Below are 22,204 nucleotides of genomic sequence, written 5' to 3' on the forward strand. Positions count from 1 at the left end.
AACTTACATATTCTTATGATTCAAAATCAAAATAATATCAAAAGGAATCATTGAGAAGTTTTTCTCCACCGCTACTCTAGTCTATTAGGATCCTCCCCTCCATCCCCTGGAAGTCACCACTTTATTAGTTTCCTGTATATCCTTCCAGTGTTTCTTTATGCAAACAGAGATGTATTTCACTAATGCATAAAGCTCCGCTGACCCCACATTAGCAGATGAAGCTGAAAAAGGTAGACAAAAGCAGAAGTGACCTCAGAAGACTGAAACTGCATCTGAAGTCTATCTCCCTATGACCCTCAGCAGCACAGGTATTCTTTTTCTACACCTGATTCTTGGGAAAATGATAGAATAAAAAGAGTCTTTTTATATCTCCCTAGCTCTGCTTTTATACTCTTCTGCCCCCTCCCATGTCAACACCCCACAAAGATCTCCGACAAAGTTTCACTTTTTGTTCTACACTCCACCCTTATCTGCAATAAACACATCTGTTAAGGGTCCCATCACATCAGTGCCTGTGAGGATGGGCAAATGGATTCTAATGTTTACAGTATTCAAGGAGGAGGTGGCTGGCTCATTCAAATCAAAGGGTCTTCCCACTGTAAATAGTCCTTCAAAATGGATCTCATGAGGAAACTTTATACCGGAGGATATCTCAAATGTGCAATGTTCAACATATGTATGGAGTGCTTATGTGCCAGGTGCTATGGCCAAGTGCCAGGTAGAAGGGTGAACAGGGCACAGATCCTGCCCTCGCAGACCTCACAGCCTCATGAGGAGAGTTACAACACGTTGTAATAAGACTCATGAGGAAGCACAGAAGAAGGGCCCCTAACCAGGGTGGAGAGCTTGGAGAAGGCTTTGCAGGGGACGCCTCATTAAAGCTGAGGCCAGAGAGGTCAGCAGGACTAGCCAGGCCGTGAGTGGGGCTCTGAGGCAGATTATGCACAAAGACCTTGGGTTGAGCAAGCCATGGCTCATTCCTTTTCTCTTACAACTTTCTCTTCGACTGGCAGAGGACCTTCTGGAGATAATTCAGGTAACCAACAGAGTGACTTTAATAGAGGGATAATAGCAGCAGGAGTTGGAGCTTCTTGGGAGTGGGTAGAGGTGTGGAATCCCTCACATCACAACACATGGATGTGGGCTTTGCTCTGTGCATGATCAGGTTGGGGGTGGTACCAGGGAAGAGTCAGGAAATTAAGAGCCTCCTCTCCTCGGCCCCCCACGTTTATTCTAGATACCACGCATGGCTTGGAAACCTCAGGAAAGCTCATGGCAATAGGAGCTTCAGGGGAAAGGCCTTGGAATGTGAGTCAGGAAGTAAATCAATCAGATTCCCAATAGAAAACAGACGGCATGCTCAATACAGGATGACCTGGGGAGGGAATATTTACAAAAGTGCAGGTAGGTAGGGGCACAATCAAAAGTGCAGTTGCTATGGCCTTACCATCCTTACCTAAAGGAGGGAGGTAAGGGACAGTAACCAGAGCACAGCAGGAGACAGTGTCTCATTAGGCTCCTGAGTCTTGAGAGGAGCAGCGATCTGCAACAAGGTGACCTTGCAGGGAGGGGGGCAGGGGAACAATTTCACTGACTTTGCTCTCATTCCTTCTGCCAAGCCTTCCAAGTAGCCAAACACAGCCATACAAGAGGGCACAGGGCCTGCTGATGAGGCTACAGGCACACAGCAGCACAGGGCATGGATCTGGAGGGCACAGGGGGCAAGGACACAGAAGGCAGCCCACCAAGTCCTCACCATAACTCGGAGTGGTGGGAGACCGACAAGTTTTCTTTTCTTCTTTATGCTTTTCTCCATTTTTTTAATCTTCTCAATCTTCTGATCTTCTCGCACATGTAACTCCTAGAATTGGAGAAACTATTGTTTGTAAATTAAAAAGGAAAACAAACAAACAACAATAATAACATCAACAAGAAATATGCACCAAGGAGGTACCCCAGGGCAGTCCAAAAGCCTTCATTAACAAGAGTGGGAAAAGGAGGCTTCAAGAAATTTTTGTTCTACTCTGAATAACCAGCCAACCTTTTTCCACAGGACACTGACTACAACGAAGGCAAATGCAACTGGCAGTCTCAACTAAGTTCTTGGGAAGAAGAATCACTGGGGCATAAAGAAAGTGGTTCCCAAGCCCCTCTTGTTTCTCTGAAGAGAATCTTGTGGGGAAGGAGGTAATCAGAGGGAAAGACACTCAGCCTTCCAGGGGCATCTGTTCAAGTCCCAGCTCAGTCACTTCATCAAGGTAAAACCTCAAGCACATCATTTGCAGACTTGAAATCACTGTCAGGGTCCATGGTCTCGTAAACAATTAGACACTCTACAAGTCTTCCTTGTGAGTGTCAGAAGGGAGTGCACAAAAGATCAAAATCACCACAAAAGGCACAGAAAAATACCTCAACAGACCCCCTCTGTTGCAGCCCGTAGCACCTGGAAGGCCTGTAGCACAGCTACTCCTTGAAGGGAAAGAAAACAGTCTTGGGTTAAACTGAGCAAAACATACATGGAAGGCCAGAGGCAGGTGTGATCAATTTCTCTATTTCCCATTTGATGGCCTCTATGTCTCTAGCGTTCTCCCTTTTTTCTGCCTTTTCCATGCCTCAGCCCCTTGAGTTCCCTCTGCCTGGGACATGGCCAGGAATCTCTCATGGGGGTCTCTCCTTACTTAGAGGGTGGAGGTAAACTCTCAGGTTTAGGAATTCCAGTGATTTTGAAGGTGAGTTTACTTAGTGAGTTGTAGCTGGGTCTGGGGAGGCTAGAAATTCAGGGCTAGAAGTGACCTTCACACATTTAAGCATCCATTTATCCCACACATGTTTGGGCATCCACTATGTTCTAGGCATTGTGCTAAGAACAAGGGACACAGAAGGAAGTAAAAGCAGACATCATAGAGAACATTGAGTCTGGCAGGAGACAGGCATTAACCAAATAATCACACGATAGGGGACCAGTTGAATAAATTTTAGTAGATCTACATATTGAAATAAGGTTAAGTAGAAACTCTGTAATTTGGGCCGGGCGCGGTGGCTCAAGCCTGTAATCCCAGCACTTTGGGAGGCCGAGACGGGCGGATCACGAGGTCAGGAGATCGAGACCATCCTGGCTAATATGGTGAAACCCCGTTTCTACTAAAAAAATACAAAAAACTAGCCGGGCGACGAGGCGGGCGCCTGTAGTCCCAGCTACTCGGGAGGCTGAGACAGGAGAATGGCGTGAACCCGGGAGGCGGAGCTTGCAGTGAGCTGAGAGCCGGCCACTGCACTCCAGCCTGGGCGGCAGAGCAAGACTCCGTCTCAAAAAAAAAAAAAAAAAAAAAGAAACTCTGTAATTTGAAATTTGAATTGGAAATAGCGTATGAAATTATATTATTTCCCTCTAAAAAATATTTATTTGTAGTGCCATCCACTGAAAAAGTCTGATGATGACAAGCACCCCTAGTGCCCAGATTGTGGTCTCTAAATACCATTTCTCAATATGAGAGGCAGAGTTCCTTGGAGAGGTGACTGATTCCAAGGGTGAGTAGGAAATGTACAAGATGAGCCTGGGACATCTTGTGCCAGAATAAAAAAATATATGAAGACTATGTAAGAGATACCCAGAGGTCAACCTGAAGGGTTTCCACTCCCGAAGACTGGAAATTCTTACCACCACCACCACCACCACCAACAAAATAACAGTAGATTAAAACAGTAACATAAAAATCCATGAGTTCAAAATAATACTTTAAAAAAAGAAAAGAAAGGAAAAGATCATGGTTCTCCACTAGAGGTTGCTAGGGCTTCAGCTCATTACTTCAAAAATTGGTAAACAGACAGAAAGAAAAACATTTATTTTAACTTTCTAGTCTGTATAACTGTATTTCTGGATAATTGAGTTGTTTCTGGGGAAATTTCTTTTTTTTTTTTTTTTTTTTTGAGGCGGAGTCTCGCTCTGTCGCCTGGACTGGAGTGCAGTGGCCGGATCTCAGCTCACTGCAAGCTCCATCTCCCAGGTTTACGCCATTCTCCTGCCTCAGCCTCCCGAGTAGCTGGGACTACAGGCGCCGCCACCTCGCCCGGCTAGTTTTTTTGTATTTTTAGTAGAAGCGGGGTTTCACCGTGTTAGCCAGGATGGTCTCGATCTCCTGACCTCGTGATCCGCCCGTCTCGGCCTCCCAAAGTGCTGGGATTACAGGCTTGAGCCACCACGCCCGGCCGGGAAATTTCTTTACAGAAAAATTTCCACTATTAAATGCAGAAGGAATGATATAATTCCATTTGTGACTTTAGTGGAATAATTAATTTAGGAAACAATTATTAGTGGATGCTGAAAACCTTAGAGGAAGTGTTGATGGGGAATTTTATAACAAAGCAGTGAGGTTGACACCATCTAAACCCACTGATCTATCACTATTAGTGAGATAACCATGCCTTATGTGTCTACTGAGGTGAGGCAACATGAAATACACAACATGAAATACACAACTATGACATATTCTTGCCTTTGAAAAATGAATCCTGAATTTTAAAAAGCCTCTAGATCTCTTACCAGTTTACAGGAAATATAGGGGACTGAAGAACAAATTAAGCAACACTGCAAATAAGCAATCAGCCCAATCTAGATTGTGAGACATTCAACAACATAAATGACCAAGTTTCTTCAGCAAATCAATAACATGGAAAAGAAAGAAAAAGGAATGAGAAATGTTTTTGTTTTTAATAAAAATTGTGTATATTTAAGGTGTGCAATGTGATGTTTTGATATATACATACAGTAAAATGATTACTACAGTCAAGCTAATTAACATATCTGTCACTCTACATAGTTGTGTGTGTGTGTGTGTGTGTAGAACACTTAAAATTCTACTCTCTTAGCAAATGTCAATATACAATACAGTACTATTAACTACAGCTACCCTGCTGCACATTAGGTCTCCATAACTTATTCATCCTTTCATCTCTCCATTTCCTTTGCTGCACTCCTTATCCGTGGTGTTAAAAGGTAAACTTAGGCACATTAAAATTTTAAAGAGTTTATTTGAGCAGACAGTGCTTCATTAATCAGGCAACTCCAGACCATGAGTGGTTTGGGGACTCCCCTGCAGAGGCACAAAAGGAAGACTTTTATAGGATAAGCATGAAAGTAAGGCAAAGAAAATATTTGATTGGTTAAAGTGGAGCAGTAGCCTTATTTCAGTGGAAAATCCCTAATTAGAGATTTGTTGGCAGTTTCTGTTTGGTTAAGATTAGGTAAGACCCAAGGCCTTACCTCCTTAGCCTAATGACCTCCCAACTAACTATTTTAACTATTTTAACACTGGTAACCACCATTCTTCTTTGGTTCTATGAATTTGACTTTTTTAGATTCCACAATAAAGTGAGATCATGCAATATTTTTGTGTGTATCTGACTTATTTCACTTAACATACCATCCTCTGGGTTTATCATGTTGGGACAAATGGCAAGATTTTCTTCTTTTATGGCTGAATAGTATTCCATTGTGTATGTTTACTACATTTTCTTTATGCATTCATCTGTTAACAAACACTTAAGTTGATCCCATATCTTGGCTATTATGAATAATACTTTCATGAACATGGAAGTGTAGATATGTCTTCAACATGCTAAATTTATTTCCTTTGGATATATACACAGAAGTGAGATTGCTGAATCATATGGTAGTTCCATTTTTAATTTTTTGAGAAAACGCCCTACTGTTTCTTCATAATGGCTGTTTCAATTTCTATTCCCACTAACAGTGTCCAAGGGTCCCCTTTTCTCTACATCTTCACCAGCACTTGTTATCTTTTGTCTCTTTGATAACAGTCATCCTAACCTGTGTGAGATGATCTCTCACTATGGTTTTAATTTGCATTTCCCTGATGATTTGTGATGTTGGGCAACTTTTCATGTACTGCTGACCACTTGTATGTCCTTTTTGGGAAAATGTCTATTCAGTTCCTTTGCCCATTTCTTAATCAGGTTATTTGTTTTTGTTTTGCTATAGAGTTGTATGAGTCCCTTATATATTTTGGATATTAATCCCTGATCAGATGTACATTTTGCAAATATTTTCTCTGAATTCCATAGGTTGTCTTTTCATTTGTTGATTGTTTCCTTTGCTGTGCAGAAGTTTTTCAGTTTGATGTAGTCAGGATTGGGAACTATTAGAGAATAAAAGAGACTTAAACATATGACAATTGAATGAAATGAATGAGCCTTGTTTGGGTTGTGATTTAAAAAAAAAAACAACAGGGGGGCGGAGCAAGATGGCCGAATAGGAACAGCTCCAGTCTCCAACTCCCAGCGCGAGTAACACAGAAGACTGGTGATTTCTGCATTTTCAACTGAGGTACTGGGGTCATCTCTCTAGGGAGTGCCGGACAATCGGTGCTGGTCAGCTGCTGCAGCCTGACCAGCGTGAGCTGAAGCAGGGCGAGGCATCGCCTCACCTGGAAGTGCAAGGGGAAAGGAAATCCGTTTTCCTAGCCAGGGGAACTGAGACACATAACACCTGGAAAATCGCGTAACTCCCACCCCAATACTGCGCTTTAAGGAAACAGGCACACCAGGAGAATATATCCCACACCTGGCCGGGAGGGTCCCACGCCCACGGAGCCTCCCTCACTGCTAACACAGCCGTCTGCGGCGATCTATACGCAAGGCAGCAGCGAGGCTGGGGGAGGGGCGCCCGCCATTGCTGAGGCTTAAGTAGGTAAACAAAGCCGCTGGGAAGCTCGAACTGGGTGGAGCTCACAGCAGCTCAAGGAAACCTGCCTGACTCTGTAGACTCCACCTCTGGGGACAGCCCACAGCTGAGGTCCAATAGGGAAAGCAGCGGGGGCGGTGCAGAGGCGAACGACTCTGTCTGACAGCTTTGGGGAGAGCCGTGGATCTCCCAACGTGGAGGTTGAGATCCGAGAACGGACAGACTGCCTGCTCAGGTGGGTCCCTGACCCCTGAGTAGCCTAACTGGGAGACATCCCCCACTAGGGGCAGTCTGACACCCCACACCTCACAGGGTGGAGTCATCCCTGAGAGGAAACTTCCAAAGGAAGAATCAGACAGGTACACTCGCTGTTCAGCAATATTCTATCTTTGGCAACCTCTGCTGCTGATACCCAGGCAAACAGGGTCTGGAGTGGACCTCAAGCAATCTCCAACAGACCAACAGACAGTCCTTCTGACTGTCAGACGGAAAACTATCAAACAGGAAGGACACCTATACCAAAACCCCATCAGTACGTCACCATCATCAAAGACCAGAGACAGATAAAACCACAAAGATGGGGAAAAAGCAGGGCAGAAAAGCTGGAAATTCAAAAAATAAGAGCGCATCTCCCCTGCAAAGGAGCGCAGCCCATCGCCAGCAACGGATCAAAGCTGGTCAGAGAATGACTTTGACGAGATGAGAGAAGAAGGCTTCAGTCCATCAAACTTCTCAGAGCTAAAGGAGGAATTACGTACCCAGCGCAAAGAAACTAAAAATCTTGAAAAAAAAGTGGAAGAATTGACAGCTAGACTAATTAATGCAGAGAAGATCATAAACGAAATGACAGAGATGAAAACCATGACACGAGAAATACGTGACAAATGCACAAGCTTCAGTAACCGACTCGATCAACTGGAAGAAAGAGTATCAGCGATTGAGGATCAAATGAATGAAATGAAGCGAGAAGAGAAACCAAAAGAAAAAAGAAGAAAAAGAAATGAACAAAGCCTGCAAGAAGTATGGGATTATGTAAAAAGACCAAATCTACGTCTGATTGGGGTGCCTGAAAGTGAGGGGGAAAATGGAACCAACTTGGAAAACACTCTTCAGGATATCATCCAGGAGAACTTCCCCAACCTAGTAGGGCAGGCCAACATTCAAATTCAGGAAATACAGAGAACGCCACAAAGATACTCCTCCAGAAGAGCAACTCCAAGACACATAATTGCCAGATTCACCAAAGTTGAAATGAAGGAAAAAATGTTAAGGTCAGCCAGAGAGAAAGGTCGGGTTACCCACAAAGGGAAGCCCATCAGACTAACAGCAGATCTCTCGGCAGAAACTCTACAAGCCCGAAGAGAGTGGGGGCCAATATTCAACGTTCTTAAAGAAAAGAATTTTAAACCCAGAATTTCATATCCAGCCAAATTAAGTTTCATAAGTGAAGGAGAAAGAAAATCCTTTACAGATAAGCAAATGCTTAGAGATTTTGTCACCACCAGGCCTGCCTTACAAGAGACCCTGAAGGAAGCCCTAAACATGGAAAGGAACAACCAGTACCAGCCATTGCAAAAACATGCCAAAATGTAAAGACCATCGAGGCTAGGAAGAAACTGCATCAACTAATGAGCAAAATAACCAGTTAATATCATAATGACAGGATCAAGTTCACACATAACAATATTAACCTTAAATGTAAATGGACTAAATGCTCCAATGAAAAGACACAGACTGGCAAACTGGATCAAGAGTCAAGACCCATCAGTCTGCTGTATTCAGGAGACCCATCTCACATGCAGAGACATACATAGGCTCAAAATAAAGGGATGGAGAAAGATCTACCAAGCAAATGGAGAACAAAAAAAAGCAGGGGTTGCAATCCTAGTCTCTGATAAAACAGACTTTAAACCATCAAAGATCAAAAGAGACAAAGAAGGCCATTACATAATGGTAAAGGGATCAATTCAACAGGAAGAGCTAACTCTCCTAAATATATATGCACCCAATACAGGAGCACCCAGATTCATAAAGCAAGTCCTTAGAGACCTACAAAGAGACTTAGACTCCCATACAATAATAATGGGAGACTTCAACACTCCACTGTCAACATTAGACAGATCAACGAGACAGAAAGTTAACAAGGATATCCAGGAATTGAACTCATCTCTGCACCAAGCGGACCTAATAGACATCTATAGAACTCTCCACCCCAAATCAACAGAATATACATTCTTCTCAGCACCACATCGCACTTATTCCAAAATTGACCACATAATTGGAAGTAAAGCACTCCTCAGCAAATGTACAAGAACAGAAATTATAACAAACTGTCTCTCAGACCACAGTGCAATCAAACTAGAACTCAGGACTAAGAAACTCAATCAAAACCGCTCAACTACATGGAAACTGAATAACCTGCTCCTGAATGACTACTGGGTACATAACGAAATGAAAGCAGAAATAAAGATGTTCTTTGAAACCAATGAGAACAAAGATACAACATACCAGAATCTCTGGGACACATTTAAAGCAGTGTGTAGAGGGAAATTTATAGCACTAAATGCCCACAAGAGAAAGCAGGAAAGATCTAAAATTGACACTTTAACATCACAATTAAAAGAACTAGAGTGGCAAGAGCAAACACATTCAAAAGCTAGCAGAAGGCAAGAAATAACTAAGATCAGAGCAGAACTGAAGGAGATAGAGTCACAAAAAACCCTCCAAAAAATCAATGAATCCAGGAGTTGGTTTTTTGAAAAGATCAACAAAATTGACAGACCGCTAGCAAGACTAATAAAGAAGAAAAGAGAGAGGAATCAAATAGACGCAATAAAAAATGATAAAGGGGATATCACCACCAACCCCACAGAAATACAAACAACTATCAGAGAATACTATAAATGCCTCTACGCAAATCGACTAGAAAATCTAGAAGAAATGGATAATTTCCTGGACACTTACAGTCTCCCAAGACTGAACCAGGAAGAAGTTGAATCCCTGAATAGACCAATAACAGGCTCTGAAATTGAGGCAACAATTAATAGCCTACCCACGAAAAAAAGTCCAGGACCAGATGGATTCACAGCTGAATTCTACCAGAGGTACAAGGAGGAGCTGGTACCATTCCTTCTGAAACTATTCCAATCAATAGAAAAAGAGGGAATCCTCCCTAACTCATTTTATGAGGCCAACATCATCCTGATACCAAAGCCTGGCAGAGACACAACAAAAAAAGAGAATTTTAGACCAATATCCCTGATGAACATCGATGCAAAAATTCTCAATAAAATACTGGCAAACCGGATTCAGCAGCACATCAAAAAGCTTATCCACCATGATCAAGTGGGCTTCATCCCTGGGATGCAAGGCTGGTTCAACATTCGCAAATCAATAAACGTAATCCAGCATATAAACAGAACCAAAGACAAGAACCACATGATTATCTCAATAGATGCAGAAAAGGCTTTTGACAAAATTCAACAGCCCTTTATGCTAAAAACGCTCAATAAATTCGGTATTGATGGAACGTACCTCAAAATAATAAGAGCTATTTACGACAAACCCACAGCTAATATCATACTGAATGGGCAAAAACTGGAAAAATTCCCTTTGAAAACTGGCACAAGACAGGGATGCCCTCTCTCACCACTCCTATTCAACATAGTGTTGCAAGTTCTGGCTAGGGCAATCAGGCAAGAGAAAGAAATCAAGGGTATCCAGTTAGGAAAAGAAGAAGTCAAATTGTCCCTGTTTGCAGATGACATGATTGTATATTTAGAAAACCCCGTCGTCTCAGCCCAAAATCTCCTTAAGCTGATAAGCAACTTCAGCAAAGTCTCAGGATACAAAATTAATGTGCAAAAATCACAAGCATTCTTATACACCAGTAACAGACAAGCAGAGAGCCAAATCAGGAATCAACTTCCATTCACAATTGCTTCAAAGAGAATAAAATACCTAGGAATCCAGCTTACAAGGGATGTAAAGGACCTCTTCAAGGAGAACTACAAACCACTGCTCAGTGAAATCAAGGAGGACACAAACAAATGGAAGAACATACCATGCTCATGGATAGGAAGAATCAATATCGTGAAAATGGCCATACTGCCCAAGGTTATTTATAGATTCAATGCCATCCCCATCAAGCTACCAATGAGTTTCTTCACAGAATTGGAAAAAACTGCTTTAAAGTTCATATGGAACCAAAAAAGAGCCCGCATTGCCAAGACAATCCTAGGTCAAAAGGACAAAGCTGGAGGCGTCACGCTACCTGACTTCAAACTATACTACAAGGCTACAGTAACCAAAACAGCATGGTACTGGTACCACAACAGAGAAATAGACCAGTGGAACAGAACAGAGTCCTCAGAAATAATACCACACATCTACAGCCATCTGATCTTTGACAAACCTGACAAAAACAAGAAATGGGGAAAGGATTCCCTATTTAATAAATGGTGCTGGGAAAATTGGCTAGCCACAAGTAGAAAGCTGAAACTGGATCCTTTCCTTACCCCTTATACGAAAATTAATTCAAGATGGATTAGAGACTTAAATGTTAGACCTAATACCATAAAAACCCTAGAAGAAAATCTAGGTAGTACCATTCAGGACATAGGCATGGGCAAGGACTTCATGTCTAAAACACCAAAAGCAACGGCAGCAAAAGCCAAAATTGACAAATGGGATCTCATTAAACTAAAGAGCTTTTGCACAGCAAAAGAAACTACCATCAGAGTGAACAGGCAACCTACAGAATGGGAGAAAATTTTTGCAACCTACTCATCTGACAAAGGGCTAATATCCAGAATCTACAAAGAACTCAAACAAATATACAAGAAAAAAACAAACAACCCCATCAAAAAGTGGGGAAAGGATATGAACAGACATTTCTCAAAAGAAGACATCCATACAGCCAACAGACACATGAAAAAATGCTCGTCATCACTCGCCATCAGAGAAATGCAAATCAAAATCACAATGAGATACCATCTCACACCAGTTAGAATGGCAATCATTAAGAAGTCAGGAAACAATAGATGTTGGAGAGGATGTGGAGAAATAGGAACACTTTTACACTGTTGGTGGGATTGTAAACTAGTTCAACCATTATGGAAAACAGTATGGCGATTCCTCAAGGATCTAGAACTAGATGTACCATATGACCCAGCCATCCCACTACTGGGTATATACCCAAAGGATTATAAATTACTCTACTACAAAGACACATGCACACGTATGTTTATTGCGGCACTATTCACAATAGCAAAGACTTGGAATCAACCAAATGTCCATCTGTGACAGACTGGATTAAGAAAATGTGGCACATATACACCATGGAATACTATGCAGCCATCAGAAAGGATGAGTTTGCGTCCTTTGTAGGGACATGGATGCAGCTGGAAACCATCATTCTTAGCAAACTATCACAAGAAGAGAAAACCAAACACCGCATGTTCTCACTCATAGGTGGGAACTGAACAATGAGATCACTTGGACTCGGGAAGGGGAACATCACACACTGGGGCCTATCATGGGGAGGGGGGAGGAGGGAGGGATTGCTTTGGGGAGTATACATGATATAAACGTTATGCACATGTACCCTAGAACTTAAAGTATAATAAAAAATAAAAAATTAAAAAAAAAATAAAAAATTAAAAAAAAAAAAAAAAAAAAAAAAAAAAAAAAACCCTAAAGAGATATCTTTGAAAGAACTAATCTAATATTAAGGAATAATTATTAACTTTGTGAGGATGGATAATGGCATGGTGGTTACATTTCTTAAAAGTCCTTATAAATCTCAGACACATGTAAGGGATGGAATGGCAGAATGTTTGGGATTCAAGGGCAGGGAGTACTGGGAGGCCGTATTATCACTGTCGAGTGGGGTGATGAGTGTCTGAGGCTTCATTATACTCTTCTGTCTATATCATGTACATCTGAAAGTTTTCGTAATAAAACATTTCAAAATATCAACAAACATATGACTATAAATTGTGTGAGATGCTGAATCAGACACCTCTGGTGTGACTTCAGCATCTGTCAGGCTTACTTATGCTTGCATCCATAGCTGGGGTGGACAGTTCCATGAAGGTTTTGATCATCCTCATTCCAGAGTGAGTCACATGTCTCTGATTTGTGGCATTGGATGCTAACTAGGGACTGCCCAGGATTTTGCCATCACCACATATGCTTCTACACAGCAAAGGAAACAATCAACACAATGAAAAGGCAAGCTATGGATTCAGAGAAAATATTTGCAAACCATATATACAGTATGCCTGATAAGGGGTTAATACCCAAAATATATAAGGAACTCATGCAACTCAGTAACAACAAAACACAAATAATCTGATTTTAAAATGTGCAAAAGACCTGAACAGACATTTTTCCAGAAAGGACAGACAAATGGTCAGCAGGTATACGAAAAGGTGCACTGCCATGAGGAGCTCACAGTGTAGGGAAGTTAATGCCCAGTGGGATAGTAAGCACAAGTGTCTTGTTTTAAAGGTGTATAAACTAAGACCCCTTCATTAACTGGTTGATGAAGAGCTGGACTAGGGCTTCTGTCTTGATGCCTTCCATAGAACTCAACAGAGGGCTTTGCTCAAACTGGGCCTTCAGTAAGGATGTTTTGCATGATTAAGTAAATGCGTGAGCAAAAGCATAGATACCATAAAAACACAACACAATTAACAACGCAGAGTTCTAAAAATAGGTCTAATGAATAGACATTTCTCAAAAGAAGATATACAAACAGCCAACAAACATAAAAAATGCTTAACATCACTAATCATCAGGGAAATGTAAATTTAAACCACAAAGAGATACCACCTCACTCGTACAGGAATGGCTATAATTAAAAAGTCAAAAAACAATAGATATTGGCATGAATGTGGTAAAAAGGGAATACTTTTACACTGCTGGTAGAAATATAAATTAGTACAACTTCTATGGAAAATAGTATGGGGATTCCTTAAACAACTAAAAGTAGATCTTCCATTTGATCCAGCAATCCCACTGCTAGGTATCTACCCAAAGGAAAAGAAGTCATTATATGAACTATTCCAAGCAATTGAAAAGGAGGGACTCCTCCCTAACTCATTTGATGAGGCCAGCTTGATCCTGATACCAAAACCTGGCAGAACTATAACAAAAAAAGAAAACTTCAGGCCAATATCACTGAAGAACATCAATGTAAAAATCCTCAGTAAAATACTGGCAAACTAAATCCAACAGCACATCAGAAAGCCTATCCACCATGATCAAGTAGGCTTCATCCCTGGAATGCAAGGCTGGTTCAACATACACAAACCAATAAAGGTAATTCATCACATAAACAGAACTAAAGACAAAAACCACATGATTATCTCAATAGACACAGAAAAGGCCTTCAGTAAAATTCAACACCCCTTCATGTTAAAAACTCTCAGTAAACTAGTATTGAAATAACATACCTCAAAATAATGAGAGCCATTTATGACAAACCCACAGCCATTATCATACTGAATGGGCAAAACCTGGAAGCATTCCCCTTGAAAACCGGCAGAAGACAAGGATGCCCTCTATCACCACTCCTATTCAACACAGTATTGGAAGTTCAGGCCAGGGCAATCAGGCAAGAGAAAGAAATAAAGCGTACTCAAATAGGAACAGAGGAAGTCAAATTGTCTTTGTTTGCAGATGACATGATCCTCTATCTAGAAAACCTCATCATCTCAGCCCCAAAGCTTTTTAAGCTGATAAGCAACTTCAGCAAAGTCTCAGGATGCAAAATCAATGTGCAAAAATAACAAGCATTCCTATACACCAACAATAGACAAGCAGCCAAATCATGAATGAACTCCCATTCACAATTGCTGCAAACAGAATAAAATACCTAGGAATACAGCTAACAAGGGAAGTGAAGGACCTCTTCAAGCAGAAATACAAACCATTGCTCAAGAAAATCAGAGAAGACACAAACAATGGAGAAACATTTCATGCTCATGGATAGAAAGAATTAATATCATGAAAATGGCCACACTGACCAAAGTAATTTATAGATTCAATGCTATGTTCATCAAACTACTATTGACATCCTTCACAAAATTAGAAAAAAATATTTAAAAATTCATATGGAACCAAAAAAGAGCCCATATAGCCAAGACAATCCTAAGCGAAAAGAACAAAGCTGGAGGCATCACGCTACCTGACTTCAAACCATACTACAAGACTACAGTAACCAAAACAGCATGGTACTGGTACAAAAACAGACACCTAGACCAATGGAACAGAATAAAGAACTCAGAAATAAGACCACACATCTACAACCATCTGATCTTTGACAAACCTGAGAAAAACAAGCAATGGGGAAAGGATTCCTTATTTAATAAATGATGCTGGGAGAACTGGCTAACTATATGCAGAAAATTGAAACCAAACCCCTTCCTTACACCTTATACAAAAATTAACTCAAGATGGATTAAAGACTTAAATGTATAACCCAAAACTATAAAAACCCTCAAAGAAAACCTAGGCAATATCATTCAGGATATAGTCACAGGCAAAGATTTCATGATGAAAACATCAAAAGCAATTGCAACAAAAGTGAAAATTGACAAATGGGATCTAATTAAACTAAAGAGCTTCTGCACAGCAAAAGAAAGTATCATCAGAGTGAACAGACAACCTACAGAACTAGAGAAAATTTTTGTAACCTATCTATCTGAGAAAGGTCTAATATCCAGAGTCTACAAGGAACTAAAACAAATTTACAAGGAAAAAAAAAAACCTTATTAAAAAGTGGGCAAAGGACATGAACAGACACATCTCAAAAGACATTTATGTGACCAACAAACATGAAAAAAGTTCAACATCACTGATCATTAGAGAAATGTAAATCAAAACCATAATGAGATACCACCTCACGCCAGTCAGAATGGTGATTATTAAAAAGTTATGAAACAACAGATACTGGCAAGGCTGCAGAGAGACAGAAATGCTTTCATACTGTTGGTGGGAATGTAAATTAGTTCAACCATTGTGGAAGATGGGGTGATAACTCATCAAAGACCTAGAATCAGAAATACCACTGGACCCAGCAATCTCAATACTGGGTATATACCCAGAAGAATATAAATCATTCTATTATAAAGATATATGCATGTGTATGTTCATTATAGACCTATTCACGATAGCAGAGATATGGAATCAACCCAAATGCCCACCAACATGATAGACGGGATAAAGAAAATGCGGTACATATACACCATGGAATACTAGGCAGCCATGAAAAAAAATGAGATCATGTCTTTTGCAGGGACATGGATGGAACTAGAAGCCATTATCCTCAGCAAACTAATGCAGGATCAGAAAACCAAACTCATAGGTGGGAGCTGAACAATGAGAACATATGGACACAGGGAAGGGAACAACACACACTGAGGCCTGTTGGCAAGGCAGTGGGGAAAGGGAGAGCATCAGGAAAAATAGCTAATGCATGCTGGACTTAATACTTAGGTGATGGGTGGATAGGTATAGCAAATCACCATGGCACACGTTTACCTATGTAACAAATCTGCACATTCTACACATGTATCCTACAACTTAAAATAAAATTAAAATTAAAGTTATAAAAGAAGTCATTATGTAAAAAAGACACATGCACACGCATATGTATAGCAGCACAATTCATATTGCAAAGAAATGGAACCAACCTAAGTGCCTATCAACCAATGAGCAGATATAGAAAATGTGGTATATACATGGTATATACACACCATGGAATACTACTGAGCTAAAAAAGGAGTGAAATAATGTCTTTTGCAACAACTTGGATGGAGCTGGAGGCCATTATTCTAAGTGAAGTAACTCAGGAATGAAAAATCAAATACCATATGTTCTCACTTATAAATGGGAGCTAAGCTAAGGGGACACAAAGACATACAGATTGATACAATGAACTTCGGAGATTCAGGGTTGGGAAAGGTTGCAGGGGAAGGGATAAAAGACTACTTACTGGGTACAATGTACATTGTTCCAGTGACGGTGCATTAAAATTTCAGAATTCACCACCATAGAATCCATCCACGCAAACAAAACCCACTTGTATCCCAAGAGCTACTGAAATTAAAAAAAAAAAATAAAAACAAAAATAGGTCTAATTTGTTTCCTGTGACTGATTTTAAGATCCCAAAACAGCATATGAGAAAATGTGTAACTATAAAAGAAGATAGTCTTTCATCCCATAGCAATAAACTTCCACGTAAGTGTTAAGATACAAATCTTACTGTCTCATAGCTCTGCCTTCAACATGATGAACACAAGCGTCCAGACACATTGATGTGCGTGAAACAGGTGTATGTGCTCCATATTGTTGCAGATAAAAATAGCTCATGAGCTTGGAAAAGCAGTTTGCTTTAATCCTTGGATTTTGGAAAAACCCTTGTAGCCAAGAGCAGAATCTTATTTTTAAAGATAATTGGCATTTCCTCCTCAACCACAAATATTTCAAATATTTAAATAAGCTTGATAGCATGCAGAGGCAACTCCTCAGGCCCAAGTCCTTGTGACCACAGAAATTCAATCTTTCTCCCTTCTCTCTTTCCATCCTCTCAGAGCTTTCGGGTGCTGTGATAGAATCTGTAGGATTGTCAAGATTTTAAAAAATAAGGTACTTAGCTATCAGGCAAAAAAAAAAAAAAAAAAAAAAAGTCATCATGCCTTCTTTTTTGAGGTAAAGAGCAAGATAGGAAATTTTTTTTATTAACAAACTGGCAAGAGGAAAGCTAGTTGACTGACGAAGGTTCCAACTGTGTGGGTAACCTGTTTAGCCAGGACCAGATGGTTCAGAGAGCTGGTAATGAAATAAAACGTATTCTCTAACTAGGTCAGCACTGAATCCAGCCTAGGTCACAAATTACAGACAGTTGTTTGGCCAGATGTGTGTTCAGAGGCTGATGGAAATGAAAGGATGTCCTGGAAAACGGATATATCTGAATTTGGTTCTAATTTGGCTCCTTTTTTGGCAGCCTTCGGTTCTGAGTTCTCAGATGGCATTGTCATGGAAGAAAAGTTTTCTGTACAGGACAGATCTATAATTGTGGTTCTGTTCCAAAAGATTAGAGAATATCATTGACTTTCCAGAACTTTAAAGAAAAAGATAGTGTCCACCATAAACTAGACTGTAGGGAATCCCCTCAGATACAGTAGACCAGAGTGTAAATTATTACAACTTTTCTATAGGTTATTTGACCACATATATCAAAAACTCCTAAAAACTTGCAAAGCATTTGCCCAGCATTCTACTTCTAGGAGTTTATTCTAAGGAAACAATCAAGAATGCGCCGTAAGATCTTGTTTATAAAAATCATTTAAAAACTAGAGCAGTATATTAATCTTATCGCTCAATAAGAAGGGTTTTTTTTTAAATGGTGATGGAATGGAATATCTTCAGCCATTAAGAACAATATTTCAAATATATATTTATTAACATAGAAAGATGCCAAAATTAGTTATAAAATAACCAGACTTGACTTTAGCTTTTTTTTTTTTTTGTAGAGACGGAGTCTCACTCTGTCGCCCAGGCTGGAGCGCAGTGGCGCAATCTCGGCTCACTGCAACCTCCACCTGCTGGGTTCAAGCACTTCTCCTGTCTCAGCCTCCTGACTAGCTGGGACTATAGGCACAGGCCACCACATTCAACTAATTTCTTTTGTATTTTAATAGAGATGGGGTTTCACCATGTTGCCCAGGCTGGTCTCGGACTCCTGAGCTCAGGCAATCCTCCCGCCTCGGCCTCTTAAGGTGCTAGGATTATAGGCATGAGCCACCGCATCCAGTCGATTTTTGCTTTTAAAAAAAAGCTTTATATACACACATACTTATATATATAATACATACATATAGTGCTTAAAAATAAATTTAAAATTAGCCACAATGAACCCTGGGAAATAGAAAAACAGGCAATTTTTCTTTCCTTTTAGAAATTATCTATTTTCTAAACTTTTTATAACAAACAAGTGTTTACTTGTATGTTTTCTGTTGAAAAGATATTTAAAAACAGAAATTAAGAGCTTTTCAGAAGGATTTGACTTAGCGGTCAAAAGGCAAGACGGTGGAGGTGTAGTTCAGGAAAGAAAGGAGGTCTGTGAAAGGAAGAGGTAAGCAAGATTCGATCCTCTTTCACAGGAACTGTGCTTCTAAGGAAGTCATCTCCAAACTCCCATGGAATGGCTTTGCTGTGGAATTGAGAAGAAGCCTCCATGGTCTTTCCACAGCAATACAGAGACATCTGTGTTTTCAGAACTTCCAGGCTGCACCCAGCCAGCGACCTAAGGAGAAACCTTCCCCCCTGAGTGTTGGGATGGAGTGAGCAGCTCCCAGGCAGGAACAAAATCAGGCCACCTGTCCCTTTTCAAAAATGCTCTTCTTATTTCTCATCCTCGGTGACTTAAACATTAAATTTTCTAATCCCCCAAGAGGGTTCTTTGAAAATATGAAAAGAACCAATATAATCTGTCAAGACAGAATAGAGCCAGTAAAAGGAGACTTCTTCTCAGCTTTGTTGGTTTCAGGTATTATCTCCTGACAACAGATGTCTCAGCACTGGGGGACGAGCACAGTGGGGAAGCAGGTGTGTGGGGTTGGACAGGACCCAGCTCTGTGGTTGACGCCCCTTTTCCTCTTTGGTCCTCTGAGGCCTGCAATAAACAAATAAACATCTCTCTCTCTCTCTTTCTCACACACACACACACACACACACACACACACACACACACACATCTTTTAGCGCAAGCATGTTCTCAAAAGACAGTGCAGCAGTCAAACCGAGAATGAGTAAGTCCACTCCAGAATGCTAACATCAGTTCAAAACCCAAGTAAGCCAGCAGCCCAGCCTTGGTTTTCAAGACTCCTAGGTAAAAGGAGAGCTGAGATGAGGTGCATAGTTTCTGTGCAACAGGCTGCTGGCCTCCTTCATGGCAGAATGTGGAGTCGAGAAGACATATGTGTTTAGAAGTGACCATGCCTACAGCTGAGAGACCTACGATAGACCAAGGCAGCTGTCCCCTGGCTAGACTCTACTTACCACCTCTTGGTGCCACAGGGAAAGGGGCTTTGGGAACACACAGGGCTGATCCTGAAGAACTTGGAGGCCAATAGCACAATTTATGGAGCTGCTTTGGATTCAGTGACATAAATTCTTGGAATCTTAGTGCCTTTGTTTGTAAAGTGGAAATGAGACCATAAACCCAGGGAAGTTATAAGGATTAAGTGAAGTGATTCAGCCAGAGCATCTAGAAGTGTCTCATGTAAAAGGTTTACAGTACTTGGACTGAAAAAGACTCTCAGAGTCCTATCTTCTGACCTAACTTTCCAGTGCTGAAGATTGTAAATCCTCTATCTCAATATTAGTTTTCCCTATCTAAACTGGGTAAACAGCTCCCTGGAATACAGACCACGTTTTCTAGCCTCTAGCCTCTCTTGCAGTTAGGTGTGGCCATGAGACTATGTTCTGGCCACTGGGATATAAATGGGAGCGCCATATACAGCTTCTGTTACTGGAAGGAATGGGCCTCCTCACCCCTCCTCTTTCCCTGGGGTCAGAATAGAACTTGATGGCCAAAGCTTAAATAGTCAAATAGTCACATTGACCCAAGAAGTGAGAATGACAGAACAACAAGACAGAAGGACAGAAGGAGGCTAAGTTCCTGACAACTTCACAGTCGCCACATCATTCCCTACCTCTGGATTCTGTTACATGAAGAAAATAAAAATTTCTGTGTTTTTAAAGCCACTGTTGTTTTGAATTTTCACCTCATTTAAACATCACTCAAACTGTATTTAGAGCTGACTTTTTTTTGGTCTCACTGTCTGTGAAAACAATGACTAGCAGCTTACCATCCTAATAGCAGACTTTCATATTTGTGGAATCTCCTGCCAAATGCCTCCTCTCCTCCTACTTGCAGCATCATATATGACACAGTCTCCCCTGCTCCCCATCGTGTCTGTCTCCATCTTGTTTATAGCAAGTCCTGCCCACCCTGAAGCATTTCCCAGCTGAAACAGGGCTCTTCTGCTAGGCGCCCACCAGACTCACCAAATATATTTGAACATTCAAAAAAGATTAATTTTATAAGAGAAGAAGTAAACGCACACTTCAGGGAGTGGGGAATGGAGATGGTATTCTAAGGTCTTTAAACTGCAACATTTCAGAGATGTTTTTAACGATCCAGAAAGACTTGTTTGTAAACTTGTGGGAATGATATTTTTTCCTTAAATAGAAGATTTATTTTAGTCTCCCATTTCCTGTTTCTCTCTGTTTATTTTATGATGAGTGACCCTGATACGATGTTTGTTTTGTACTAATTTTATTTCCTAGAGATTTTTATCTCTGACAGTGTTTTGTACCCCCAAAAAGTTATTTTATTGGCTATGATTTCTTTGGGGCAGCTTATTTCCTTGCTAGAACAAATATCTCATGATTTGTTTTGGTGGTTGCTGATGGTATGTGGCTGAATGTGTACGTGTGTGTGTCAAAAGATATATATGTATTTATATATAGAGATACATATAAAGCATTATATATATACATATTATATATAGAGAGAGATACATATAAAGCATTATATATATATATATTTTATGTGCCAAGTGGCAGTTGTCATGTTATATATATATATAAAACATAAAATATACATATAAAACATAAAATGTATCATTTTCAAGTGTAGAGTTCAGTGGTATTTACACTCATATATACAACCATTACCACCATCCACCTCCAGAACTCTTCTATCTTCCCCAACTGATACTCCATACCCATTAATAAATAACTCTTCATTCTTTACTACTGCAGTTCCCAGCAACCATCATTCTACTTTTTGTCTCTGTGAATTTGCCTATTCTAGGTACCTCATAAAAGTGTAATAATATGGTATTTGTCCCTTTTGGATTGACTTACTTCACTTAGCATAATGTCCTCAAGGCTCACCCATGTTGTAGCATGTGTCAAAATTTCCTATCTTTTTAAGGCTGAATAATATTCCATTGTAGGTATATACCACATTTTATTTATCTCTTCAACCATTGACATCACTTGAGTTGCTTTCTACCTTTTGGCTATTGTGAGTAATGCTGTTATGGATGTACAAGTATCTCTTTGAGACCCTGCTTTAAATTCTTTTGGGTACATACCTAGAAATGGAATTGCTGAATCACGTGACAACTCTACATTTAATTTTTTGAGGATACCTCATATTGTTAAGGATTACTTCAGAGTCAGAGCATGAGGGTACAGTTATTCCAGTAGCGAGTAAAACAATGGTTCCAAAACCAAATTATGCAGCAGAATTACTTGGGAACTCTTAAATACAAACCCCCAAGAGCCCCACTCCTCAAGACTATCCAATGAGACTATCTGTGGAGGAGCTTGGCATTTGGAACTTTAACAAGTTTTCCATGCCACTCATCTGTGGAGTATCCTTTGGGACCATTGAGGAGAAGAAGGAGGGTGCTAGC

The 22,204-nt window shown here is 40.4% G+C and overlaps 1 long non-coding RNA gene across 1 annotated transcript; it reads right to left on the reverse strand.

Moving 5' to 3' along the window:
* Positions 1-1,818: 1,818 nt before the first annotated feature.
* On the reverse strand, positions 1,819-20,063 carry LOC117077420. Its single transcript, XR_004434762.1, has 3 exons — positions 19,773-20,063; positions 2,410-2,469; positions 1,819-1,861 (listed from the first exon to the last, which is right to left on the reverse strand). It is a non-coding gene; the product is annotated as an uncharacterized LOC117077420 (long non-coding RNA).
* Positions 20,064-22,204: the final 2,141 nt, after the last annotated feature.

Source organism: Trachypithecus francoisi, unplaced genomic scaffold (genome assembly GCF_009764315.1).
Source record: "Trachypithecus francoisi isolate TF-2019V2 unplaced genomic scaffold, Tfra_2.0 Lachesis_group0, whole genome shotgun sequence".
Lineage (NCBI taxonomy): Eukaryota > Metazoa > Chordata > Mammalia > Primates > Cercopithecidae > Trachypithecus > Trachypithecus francoisi.